This window comes from Otolemur garnettii, unplaced genomic scaffold, assembly GCF_000181295.1.
Source record: "Otolemur garnettii isolate 467f Iridium unplaced genomic scaffold, OtoGar3 scaffold00019, whole genome shotgun sequence".
Classification (NCBI taxonomy): domain Eukaryota; kingdom Metazoa; phylum Chordata; class Mammalia; order Primates; family Galagidae; genus Otolemur; species Otolemur garnettii.
This window is the reverse complement of record NW_003852414.1, coordinates 3,402,638-3,414,465: the sequence shown is the minus strand read 5'-3', so window position 1 is coordinate 3,414,465 and position 11,828 is coordinate 3,402,638. Positions and strand designations below refer to the sequence as shown.

Here is an 11,828-nt window from a genome sequence, read left to right as displayed (position 1 = left end):
GGGAGAGATCAGAGCAGCTTCACAACCATTTCATAAACTGGCTTTTGAAGAATGAGTACAAATTCTTTAGGCAAACAGGAATGGTGAGTAGGCAATTTCCAGCAAAGAGCAGAGAAAATAGCACGTATGAAGGTCCTTTCCTTCATTCATTCAGTAAATATTAGGCCGGGCATGGTGACTCATACCTGTAATCCTAGCCCTCTGGGAGGCCAGGGTGGGTAGATTACCAGAGCTCACAAGTTCAAGACCAGGCTGAGCAAGAGTGAGACCCCTTCTCTACTAAAAATAGAAAAACAAAGTCAGCTATTGTGGCAGACACATGTAGTCCCAACTACTGAGGAGGTTGAGGCAAGAAGATTGTTCGAACACAGGAGTCTGAGGTTGCTGTGAGCTATAATGTCATGGCATCTACTCAGGGCAACAGAGTGAGACTTTGTCTCAAAACAAAAAAACTCCCCAAAACACTCATCCCCCCCAACCCAAGTATTTAGTGAGAACTTACTATTAACACATGAATTATTCATTATTATTAGTCATCGTAGTTATTATTAGCATTATTAATACTTTTCTAGACATTGGAATATAGCAATGAGCAAGGAAGACCATGTCTCTGTCCTCCAAGTCTACAATCTATCGGCTAGGGATGAGGGCAGCTGAGATGAGGTTGTGCAAAGTGGGCCGGATACTGCATGGAAAGGGGCATGCCCCATTGAAGGCTTGAGCAAGGAGCAGGTGAGGATGGGGTTTAAGACTCGACAAGGCTTTTGAGCTTTCTGTTTGTTTATTCATTCAGAAATCTGTGCACTTGATGTTCCTGACACTGCTCTAAGATCTTTGCACACGTAGTACCACAGCGTCCTTGCAAGGTAAGGATTATTCCATTGCCATTTTTTGCACACCAGGAAACCAGTGCTAATGAAAGGGCCCAGCTTCTTGTCCAAGGTTCTAGCCTGGTTCAGGAGAACATCTGGGATTTGAACTCAGCTCTAACTCCTAAGCCCCTTATCACCACCTCACACCGGAGGGATTATAGCAGAATGTATTTATTTAAATAGGGCAGTTACTATGGAGTGGGTGCCCTGTAACTGCCCTATTTAAAAAACAAAACAAAACTCCGGGATAACTACCCACAGTTTCAAAATGAAAGGGGGCATTCATTAGTGCCTTGCTTATTTTACTAATGCAAAGATTTGCTTGGATGCCGAAGTGGATGGGAAAAGGGATCCCACATAGTTTAGAAACCTAAACAGCAATCAGTATACAGTGGTCAGTATGCTCATCAACCCCTCACATTCAACACTAGCTTGAGATCACATTATGTTTGCTAACGCCATCTTTATTTCATTGTTCTTTCATTGCTGTGTAATCTCCTGAACTGTGTTCCTCTAACTCAGAATAAAACAAATAAATAAATAAAAGAAACATTTCTGGCTTCTCCCTGGTGAAACATACATCTTAGGAAAATCAAATCCCAACTAGAGAAATCTGGTTTGGATCAAAGTAACTGAATCATTAATCTGGATCTTTCTCCAAAACTGGAACCCACCCAAATCCGAGCCATGCTATCTACGTAAGAGGCCAGATATTTAGAGGGATATTAATTCTTCCTTATCGCTGATGTGTTTGTGGTGACAGGGGAGACAGAGACCCATAGCAGAGTATCAAAAGATTGTGTACTGGGGTAATTTTAGCCTGATTAAAATAAGGTATGATTTAAAACTATTTCAAACAGCTCTTCCCACGGAATTCTGCAAAGCTTCCAGCCTGATTTCTGGATCAGAGATGCTTGGCTAAAGCATCCCTCTGGATGGTGGGAACCCCTCCCATTTGGATGGAGACTCCAGCCTTCAGAGGTCACACCCCAGCAGTCTACACAACATTTTCTGGTGTGTGTGATAGAAACACAGACCACAGATGGGAATTGTCTTTTAGTATCTTTAGTGGGAGGCCCTACTGGTTTTCATGAACTGCTTGAAGACATTAAAAATGACACCGCAGTTGGCAGAGCACCTATGTCCCTCCTGAAGAACAGGAGGTGTCCCAGGTGACAGTCACAGGCAGGTTCTGAATCATAGGCTGATGCTAACATATACCAAGCTTGCATCCCCCAGAAAAGCCTATTTCTAATCCTCTAAGCCTGTTTTATTACCAAAAAAAGCCTGGCTTTCCTGGCTCCCACAACCAGGATGCAAGGAGGGACGAGGGCGGACCGAGAGTCTTGATAGCTAGGAGTTCCTGCCTCGTTACAGCACTAATCCTGCAATTTCTCCATGGGATGGGTGAGAAAGTGTGGACCAGTGAGCAATATTGGTGCCGATACGGCAGAAACACAATCACTCTCCCTGGCCCTTGTATTTTGCAGGATAACTTGGCCCACACACCCCATTCTGGCACCTCTGATAGTCTGATTCCTTTCCTCTGCCCAGAGGAGACACAAAGACTCCCTGGACAAAGCGTGCGCCTCTCAAAGCCAATGAATCAGGCAGTTCTCTAGATTCTGAGATGCTTCTTTAGTGACACCTCCCCCCAAAACCTGTTCTCAAATGACATTTGTTCTTTCACCCCTGACTTTAGGTTGAGCCTGGGATTCGTTTCAGTGATTTGGCTACCTCAGTGCCTTCCATGTAAAAGAGAATAAAAATAACTTGAGCATAGGAATGAACAAATAGAAATCATTCTTGACTGAGATCTCTCGTGTCTTCCCCTTCTGTGGGGCTCTGCAGTCACAAATGGGGCGCAGGTGGAAGCCTAGGGTATCATAGGACCCATCAGTGTACATTGAAACCTAATTTGATTTAATGTTTACTAACAGCCTTTGCTTGTTAATATTTACACACTTGGCACAGACGATAGAAAGGCTGAGTAGAATTCTACAGAAAGAAACTAGATCCGTCTACAGAACCTCATCTCAGAGACAGGCTTTCAATAACCAGGTTACCTGATTTCTTGGTTACCAGAAGCCTCTTGGCATGCACGGAGCCCTGGCAATAATTCTCTGGCTGTGAAGTGACCGCCTCCTTAAGTTGACCTAACTTTCATAGACCTGGCATGCACCACATGTACACATCAGTACAATAGGCCTCGTTCCTTATGTTGACCACCTTTATATGTTGACATCTTACAGAGGTTCTACTGTTTTGGGTTTAGCGTTGATACAAAATGATCCCAAGTGCCACATTCACTGGATTTTTCTCATTTCTAAATGGACACTCTACCTTGAAAACCTGCAAGCCGGTTGCCCACATACAATGTTTTCTTTTACTTTAAAAATTGAAAAGAAATCATTTTCATTTGAATCGGAGTAGACAATAGGAAAGTCTGCCTAGAGGTTGCAGCTGGGGCATATGCAGTGTGATTTGCTGGATGCATTTGGGATAATCAGGCACTCTATCTGCTACACTTAGGGTAGAGGGATTAAGGGCGCAGACGTAGGAATGAGGCTCTGGCGTGGGTGGGCAAATTAGTTAACCTCTCAAAACTTTAGTGGCTTCGTTTTTAAAATAATCATAAAATAATCCCTGCTGGGAGGATTAAGCGAGATTAGCTCAGTCAAGTGGCCAGCATTCTCTGCATTGCATACATGCTAAATCCGGTTCAATAAATATTAGCTATTATTATCATTTTATTGTTATTACATGTGCTTATTCTTGAGTGGCTGCTGTAAAACTCAGTGGCATTTCCAGGATTAAATCCTGGATTTTAAAAGGCAACTTCTCAATTCTCATGATGACATTAAGGGTTGTTTCTCTGAGGCTTTGGGAAGATCTTCCAGTTTTCCCAGCACAAGGAAAAAAAAAATTTTTTTTTTTTTTTTTTTTTTTTGAGATAGGGTCTCCCTCTGTCACTCAGACTAGAGTAGTGGCATCCTTGGAGCTCCGAGCAACCTCAAACTCCTGGGCTCAAGCCATCCTCCTGCCTCAACCTGTGAGCAGCAGGTTCGTACCACCACGCCCTGGCTAATATTTCTATTTTTAGTAGAGAGGGAGTCTTGTTCTTGCTCAGGCTGGTCTTTAACTCCTGAATGCAAACGATTCTCTTGCCTTGGCCTCCCAGAGTGCTAGGATTACAAGTGTGAGCCATTGTGCCCAGCTAGGAGATCATTTTTATAGTCCCTCTGATACCAAATGGTTAGACAGTAAAAACCGGGGTTCCTTATTATACCAGAATCTGCCCAGCTGATAGCAAGAACCCTGACCTGGGATAATGGAGCAGGCAGAGCCTCTCCACCCCTGATGGCTACATTTTGGACTTGGGGCCTCTTCCGCCCTGTTTGGGATCCCCACGGCTGCTGGGCGATGATCTCAATGACTGCATCCCCCACGTCCTTCTGCTTCCATCTCACGGTAGTGCAGCAAGAATCATGAAAGCTGGGACTCTGGGTTGATGGAGACAGGTCAACAGATGGAACAAGTGAACTTAATTGATTTTGCCCAAGTTATGAGTCTGGTAAAGGAGAGAAAATGGGTTGGTAGGGAAGAATAAAATTAAAGCAATCAAAGTGAGATAAGAAACAGTAAAGATTCTTTTTTAAAAATTTTCATTTTATTTTATCGTATTTATTTTATTTATTATTGTTTTTGAGACACAGTCTCTCTCTCTCTCTCTTTTTTTTTTTTTTGTTGTTGTTGAGAAAGAGTCTCAAGCTGTCACTTTGGGTCAAGTGCCTGGCATCACAGCTCACAGCAACCTCAGACTCTTGGGCTTAAGCTATTCTCTTCCTGAGCCTCCCAAGTAGCTGGGACTACAGGTGCCTGCCACAGGGCCTGGATATTTTTTGTTGCAGCTGTCGTTGTTTGTAGCAGGCCCGGGCGTGGTTGGAACCCGCTGGCACCATAACTACTGTGCTACAGGTGCCAAGCCAAAGATTCTTAATTCACTAAACAAGACTTTAGCTGGGACTCCCTCTAAAAAATAAAATAAACAACCCCCCCCCAATAATACAGTATAAATAGAAGATGATCAAAGGATGGATCTTACCAAAGATAAATGAGCTGAGATGCAGTGCATTTGAAACATTTGGGACTTTCTTGACAAGAGACTTCAGCCCTGTGCTGCTCAGTCCCCTTCCCCTTTCAGCTTTTATTCATTATAAATAAAGATGAGCCCAGACCAGATCCTCGCCAGCCAGGACACTCCCCTCAAACATTTTTGCCCCTTTCTGCTTCTTGCCTTCCCTTTTTTTTTTTTTAAACCATAGGTATGTCATAGAAATTCTCTCCCTGAAAGTAACTGATTTACTTGTGCTGACATCCTCAGAATGTCTCAACACGGATTTGATGTCATGTCCGAGATGATTCAAGATACATATTTCTTACCCTTAAAAACAGAAAGCCATGTTTTTCTTTTAGGAAAGGAACTCACCCCTGAAAGACTTGGGCTCTGTTCAAAATTCCCAGCACATGACTGGGAGGCTCATCTAAAAAGTGTTTCTCTTGTAACAGTCCCACGGTTAATGTACTGAAGGTAGCGATCCCCCTCTACATACAAAACTTCTGAAAATTTGACTCAGATTGTAAGTATTTCAGTGAAGAACACTTCCGGACTAAGGTGCATTTTTTCCCCCTCTCCTTTAAAAAAAAAAAAAATAGCCCAAACTCTCCACTCATTCGCTTAGGTCTTTAACATCTTAAACAAAATGAATTAATGGCTTTTAAACCCTTAGCACGACTAAAGAAGGAAAGTGCTTTTAGTCTGACAACTTAAATGATAAGTTGCAGCCCAATGTGTTTTGAAATGGTCTAAACATAAATCCGTCTTCAATAGGGAGTTTTAATTGGAAGCCATAGTGACCCTTAACTCCAGCGGAGCTGCCACACAGCTTGTGATAATGAAGACTGACAAATTGTCTTAGCTGGATGTAGACTTTCAAGGTACTCCCCGCAAGGCCTTGGCCACTCCAGGCATTAGGAAGGAGCCAGGCATTCCCCGGGTGTAGGAAGACGGCAGAAGTCCCTTCTAAAAGGCTGAACAGGGGACCCCCCAGGGGGCGAAGCCGCCTTCTCAGCGACAGAAAGGAAGGTAGGAGGATGAGAAATAGATCTGAGCAGTGGGAAACCCTGGGAAACACCTTTGAAGTTTAGAAAGGAGGAGGAGGAGGGAGAAAGAAAGAAAGAGTCTTTTCTCAGGGCGAATCCTGTCTGCTGGGGGCCTGTTGGGGAATTAAGTTATAGAATCTCCTTGGGCTTCCTGAGGCTGGTGTGAGAGGGGTCACAGCTCTCACGGAGAAGGCAACCAGAAAAGCTAACCAGAAAACAACGGGGGTTTGCAGCTTCCGAGTGTGCTGTTGAGCGAAGATTGTGATGTTGAGACCATTCCAGGAGAGGAAGTTTGAAGGCCAAAATTAAAATAGCACATTTGTTCCTTGCGATTTGACTTCAGCATCCCCCAAAGGCTCCTGCCTTGAGAAGCCTTATTTTTCATCGGAGAGATGTTGTGCGCCATATGGATTTTTTTTTTCTTTTTGGTTTACATACTACATTTGCCAAGAACGTCTTAGGAGACACGGCACCTCGTTTTCCACGGGTGTCCCGAGAGATCACAGGTACCGTCAAAGCTCTCTGTATTTGCTCTGGTAAATGTAGACGCGGGGAATAAAACAACGCTATTTAGGAAATAAAATGATACTCCCGTAACTTTTAAGCTGTGAAAATCGTTACTATTGCAACCTCAATACTTCTTACCACTTCATGTGCAAAGAGCGCCAGGCTTCACTGAGATGCAAACTAAAATTGGAACCCAGCCTTGACATTAGCCCCTTAAGACTCAGAGCTTCCAAAGAAACCATCTACTTGTTTCAACAGTTTGACTTAATTTTCAGGAAGAGCCAACCAGTGATTGACCACGTTGACCTGTTGCGTTGTTACCTTGAAGACTTACGTAGCCACTGCGCTCACACAGAGGTGAGGAGGTAGCTCTGGGACGGTCATCAGGTGAAAAGGAGAGATCTGGCAATTCTCCACATTGGTTGCTGGTGTGGTTTTGGATATTGCTGGTCCTCAAAGGGATGAGCTCTACTGAAGTGGACTTAAAAATGGAGTTGGAGGGGTGTGAAATTTCCGGGGAACACATTCAACCTTCCACTGACAAGCTCCTTTCGACTTCTTTGGCTCCACTTCCCTGTTGCTGGCAGTCTCAGGATAACAGACTGTCTCATGATCTTTCAGCATCTTCTCGCTGGCTCTCAGGCTTACTGGGTACTGAGCGGTGAATCTGGAAGGCTCGTCTGGATCTTGGTTAACTAAGAAACTGTCTTCACTTCCTAAACAGAGTTAAGGTTGAGAAGCATTACTCTTACCATCTGATGTTTCGTATCTGCTGACTCAGGAAAATCTTCTCCAGCACTCACAACGCACCTGCCATGACCAAAGGGAAAGAGCAGGGCCCTTGGCACTTTGAAGATCTTGCCCAGTGCTCCCCTAGGGGTTTTGTTTGTCTGTTTTTGCTGTTTGTAATTACTGTGCACTACGAGTTTCCCGGGGGGAATATTTCAGGAAATATAAAACATATATACTCACAGAAAAGTATTTTAAAATATTACTTCTCTACATAAAAAGCATACATTGTCTAATGCACGTTATATGACAATATTCACAGTAAGTTGCTAAAGTACTAAAAAAACCCCCAAGTTTTATATTTAGCACAATCACTTGAAGACAGGCAATTGAACCTTTGAACAACACAGGGGTTGGGGCACCAACTCCCTGCTTGGTGAAAACTTTTCATATAACTTCCAGCTCCCTCAGAATTTAATTACTAATAGCGTACTGTGGCCTGGAAGCCTTATGGATAAACAGTTAACTCATATTTTATAGTCGTATTCTATACCGTATTCTTACGATAAAGTAAGCTATAGAAATGAAAATGTGACTAAGAAAATCATAAGGAAGAGAAAGTATATTTACTATTCATTAAGTGGAAGTGGTCGTCATAAAAGTTATCATCCTCCTAGCCTTTACGGTGAGTGGGCTGAGGAGGAGAAAGAGGTCTTTGCTTTCTCAGGGGTGGCAGAAGCAGAAGAAAACTCCTGTATAAACGTGCTGGCCCTGTACAAACACGTGTTGCTCAGGGTCAAATATAAAAGGAACAGAAGAATATAACAATAACAGCAACCACTTAGCTGAGAAGTCAAGAGCGCTGTCTGCCCAGTGTTCTATCTTTGGTCATTCTGTTTCTGTTTCCAATTTGTTTGCTTTTGTAACTACCAGTTTTCTTAAGCTCAAAAAGGATGGCCAAGCGGACAGACACCTAGCAAAAAATAATACCTGAAACTCAAGGGGTTAATCCATTGTGGTGCTCTAAAAACATAATCCTAGTCATTTTCTCTTATTGAGTGTCAAACTGTGTGCCAGCTGTCATAGCAAGTACTTTATACTATATAATATTTTACTTCAATTAGTCCTCATCCCGGGAGCATGGCTTTGAGGGTCAAGCAGAGCTTGCTTCCATATCTTAGCATTGCCATTTAACCAGCTGTGTGGATGTAGAAAAGTTACTTAAATCTCTGTTTGTTCAACTGTCAGCAGGCAGTGCAGTGGTCCCCAACCTTCTTTGCACCAGCAACTGGCTTCATGGAAGACAATTTGTCCATGGACCAGGTGGGAGCAAGGCAGGGGATGCTTTCAAGATGATTCAAGGACCTTATATCTCCACCTCAGATCATCAGGCATTGGATTCTCATAAGGAGCACACAACCTAGATCAGTCACATGCACAGTTTACAGTACAGCACGAGCTGCTATGAGACTGTCATGCAGCTGCTGCTGTGATAGGTGGAGCTCAGGTGGTGAGGAGAGTGATGGGGCACAGCTGTAAACACAGATGAAGGTGCCTTCACTCCGCGGCTACTCACCTCCTGCTCTGTGGCCTGGTTTCTAAGAGGCCAGGGACCCAGACCTTACTGTGACCTGGGGGTTGGGGACCACAGAGGTAATGGACATTATCTGACAGTTTCTAAAGCTGACTTCCCAGATAAGTAATTAATGCATTCTGGATTTCTATATGTGACATTATTCTACGGGTAAATACCACTTTCTACCAGGGCTTGCCTTAGCCTTCACAATTATCTTTCTATCACCCAAATACTCCCAGTTCCCTTAGGCTTTTTTTTTTTTTTTTAGACAGTGTCTCACTATAGTGCCCTCAGTAGAGTGCCGTGGTGTCACAGCTCATGGCAACCTCAAAATCTTGGGCTTACGCGATTCTCTTGCCTCAGCCTCCCAAGTAGCTGGGACAACAGGTGCCCACTACAACATCAGGCTATTTGTTGTTGTTGTTGTTGTTGTTATTGTTGTTTAACAGGCCCAGGCCAGGTTCCAACCACCAGCCCTGGTCTATGTGGCCAGCGCCCTAACTGAGCTATGGGCACTGAGCCACCTTTAGGCTTTTCTCATGAATTTCATTTATAAGCCATTGAATCATCTGCACCATTATTTCTGAATCAAGCCCAAAGTCTCCACAATTCATTTTGGTTAAGCTCCAAGCAAAATGGAGCTGTGATCATGCTCTAGGCAGCCAACAATCAGCCCACAATGCTGGCTCCTTGCACCCATACTGGCCTCGGAATGTAAGGCTGGATAACTTTGTACCTAATGAATACTCCACCTGGCATCTCCTGGCCAGCCTTTTCTCTGTCTGTGGGGTCCAGTCACACTGCAGTTGTCCCACTGGGGACTTGGCGGCGACTGTCCCTGTGCTGGTTTGCAGTGTGTGGATTTATTCACCTGACTATTGAGGGCTGGTTCATTCTCTACCAAGAGGACCTTCTTGGAGACCAAGCCTTCTTATCTCAACTCTGGAAAGAATATGCCAAGGGAGATAGCCGATACATCCTGGCTGACAACTTCACGGTATGCATGGAAACCATCACAGTTTTACTGTGGGGACCACTCAGCCTGTGGGTGGTGATCGCCTTTCTCCACCAGCAACCCTTCCGCTTTGTCCTACAGCTTGTGGTCTCCGTGGGCCAGATCTATGGGGACATAATGTACTTCCTGACAGAGTACAACGACGGATTCCAGCATGGGGAGCTGGGCCATCCCCTCTACTTCTGGTTTTACTTTGTCTTCATGAACTCCCTGTGGATTGTGCTGCCTGGAATCCTTGTGTTTGATTCTGTGAAGCAGCTGACACACACCCAGAGTGTGCTGGATATGAAGGCTACGAAAGCCAAGAGCAAGAAGAATTAAGAAGAGGGGGACTGGACTCCAACACTGGCTAATCAGGAGCTCTCCAGCTGCGAGAAGTCCAGTCCTGCTCCCATAGGTTAAAGGGACAAAGCTAATTGATAGGTCAAATTCAGGCTGATGGGTCAGAGCTGGGAAAGAAAGGGGCCATGTAAAGGTATAAGAGAAGCCGGGAGGTCTAGGATGGTGGCAGTTTTTAAAATCAGGGGATATTGCAAAAAAGAAAAAAAAATGTTCAGAAAATAAAATAAAATTTGGAAATAAAAGATTTTGATTCTAAAAAAAAAAAAGTTGGCACCTGTGGCTCAAAGGAGTAGGGTGCCAGCCCCGAATACTGGAGGTGGCAGATTCAAACCCAGCCCTGGCCAAAAAAAAAAAAAAAAGAAAGAAAGAAAGAAATATGTTTTAAAAAAAAAAAAGACTCTAGATAGTAAGGGCCTATTTGAAGTTGAATTAAAAAGAGATAGGATTAGCATATGCTCGTGGCATACCCTATATAGGCAATACCTGCCCTCTAATCCCTAAAATATCCCCATAAAATAGTCCTCGATTTTGAAGGGAGAAGCTGAGGCACTGACAAGACAAACGCCTTGCTCTGACTTCACACAAACCCTGTAGCAATTCGGCTTTCCCTTATCTAATCCAATTTTCATTAAACGCCCAGATTCTGTCCCTACTCATTTTCTGAGGGAAACAACGGCACCACGCTCCCTGGACGATCTGAATGAATAAGATGTTGGCTTTTTGTTTTATAAGTACATAAATGGGGTTTGAAGTTTTTATATAGCTAAGACTGAATCGGCCTTGGGCAGAGTGCTGTAAGTGTAATGATTAGAACCACATTGAAGCGAAAATAAAGTACAAATGCTATTTTGTGAAGTAAAACTACTCAGTTCAGGTTTTTGGTGAGGACTGTTTTCTGGCTCACTGGGGACTTTTAAAGCAATATTATCAAAACAACTTGAAACAGAATAAAAGGAAATCAATTGCTTAGCCATGTTCTATTGAGGACTATTTAGATTTGAACAAAGGAGGACAGAAAGTGAGGAGGGTAAAGGATTCTGAAAGGATCTCTCTGCATGCAATTCTTTTTTTTTTAATTCTTTTTATTAGATCATAATTGTGTAAATTAATTCTCTCACAGGATACAGTGTGTTACTTCTATATGCAGTTTGGAAAACTCTCATCCAAGTGGCTAACATAGCCATCATGTCTTTCTCATAATTGTTATGTTAAGATATTTATATTCAACCTTTAGACAAATTCACCTGTACCCAAATAGGATAAACTATAGGCATAATCCCCACAATATCATTCTCTTCACCCATCCTCCCCCCACCCCTTTCCCCGTAGTCTAGGGCTCCATTTGGATTGTAGCTTTCCTAAGATAGCTAACAATTAGTTTCATAATAGTGTTGAGTACATTGGATACTTTTTCTTCCATTCTTGAGACACTTTGCTAAGGAGGACATTTTCCAGCTCCATCCATGTAAACATGAAGGAGGCAAAGTCTCCCTCTTTCTTTGTGGCTGTATAATATTCCATGGTGTACATATACCACAATTTATTGATCCATTCATGGGTTGATGGGCACTTGGGCTTCTTCCATGACCTAGCAATTGTGAATTGGGCTGCAATGAACATTCTG

The 11,828-nt window shown here is 43.3% G+C and overlaps 1 pseudogene across 1 annotated transcript; it reads left to right on the top strand.

Moving 5' to 3' along the window:
* The first annotated feature begins 8,567 nt into the window (after positions 1–8,567).
* On the top strand, positions 8,568–10,333 carry LOC100950507 (annotated as a pseudogene). Its single transcript, XR_002772479.1, has 2 exons — positions 8,568–8,594; positions 9,472–10,333. The product of XR_002772479.1 is annotated as a 3-beta-hydroxysteroid-Delta(8),Delta(7)-isomerase pseudogene (transcript).
* The last annotated feature ends 1,495 nt before the right edge of the window (positions 10,334–11,828 follow it).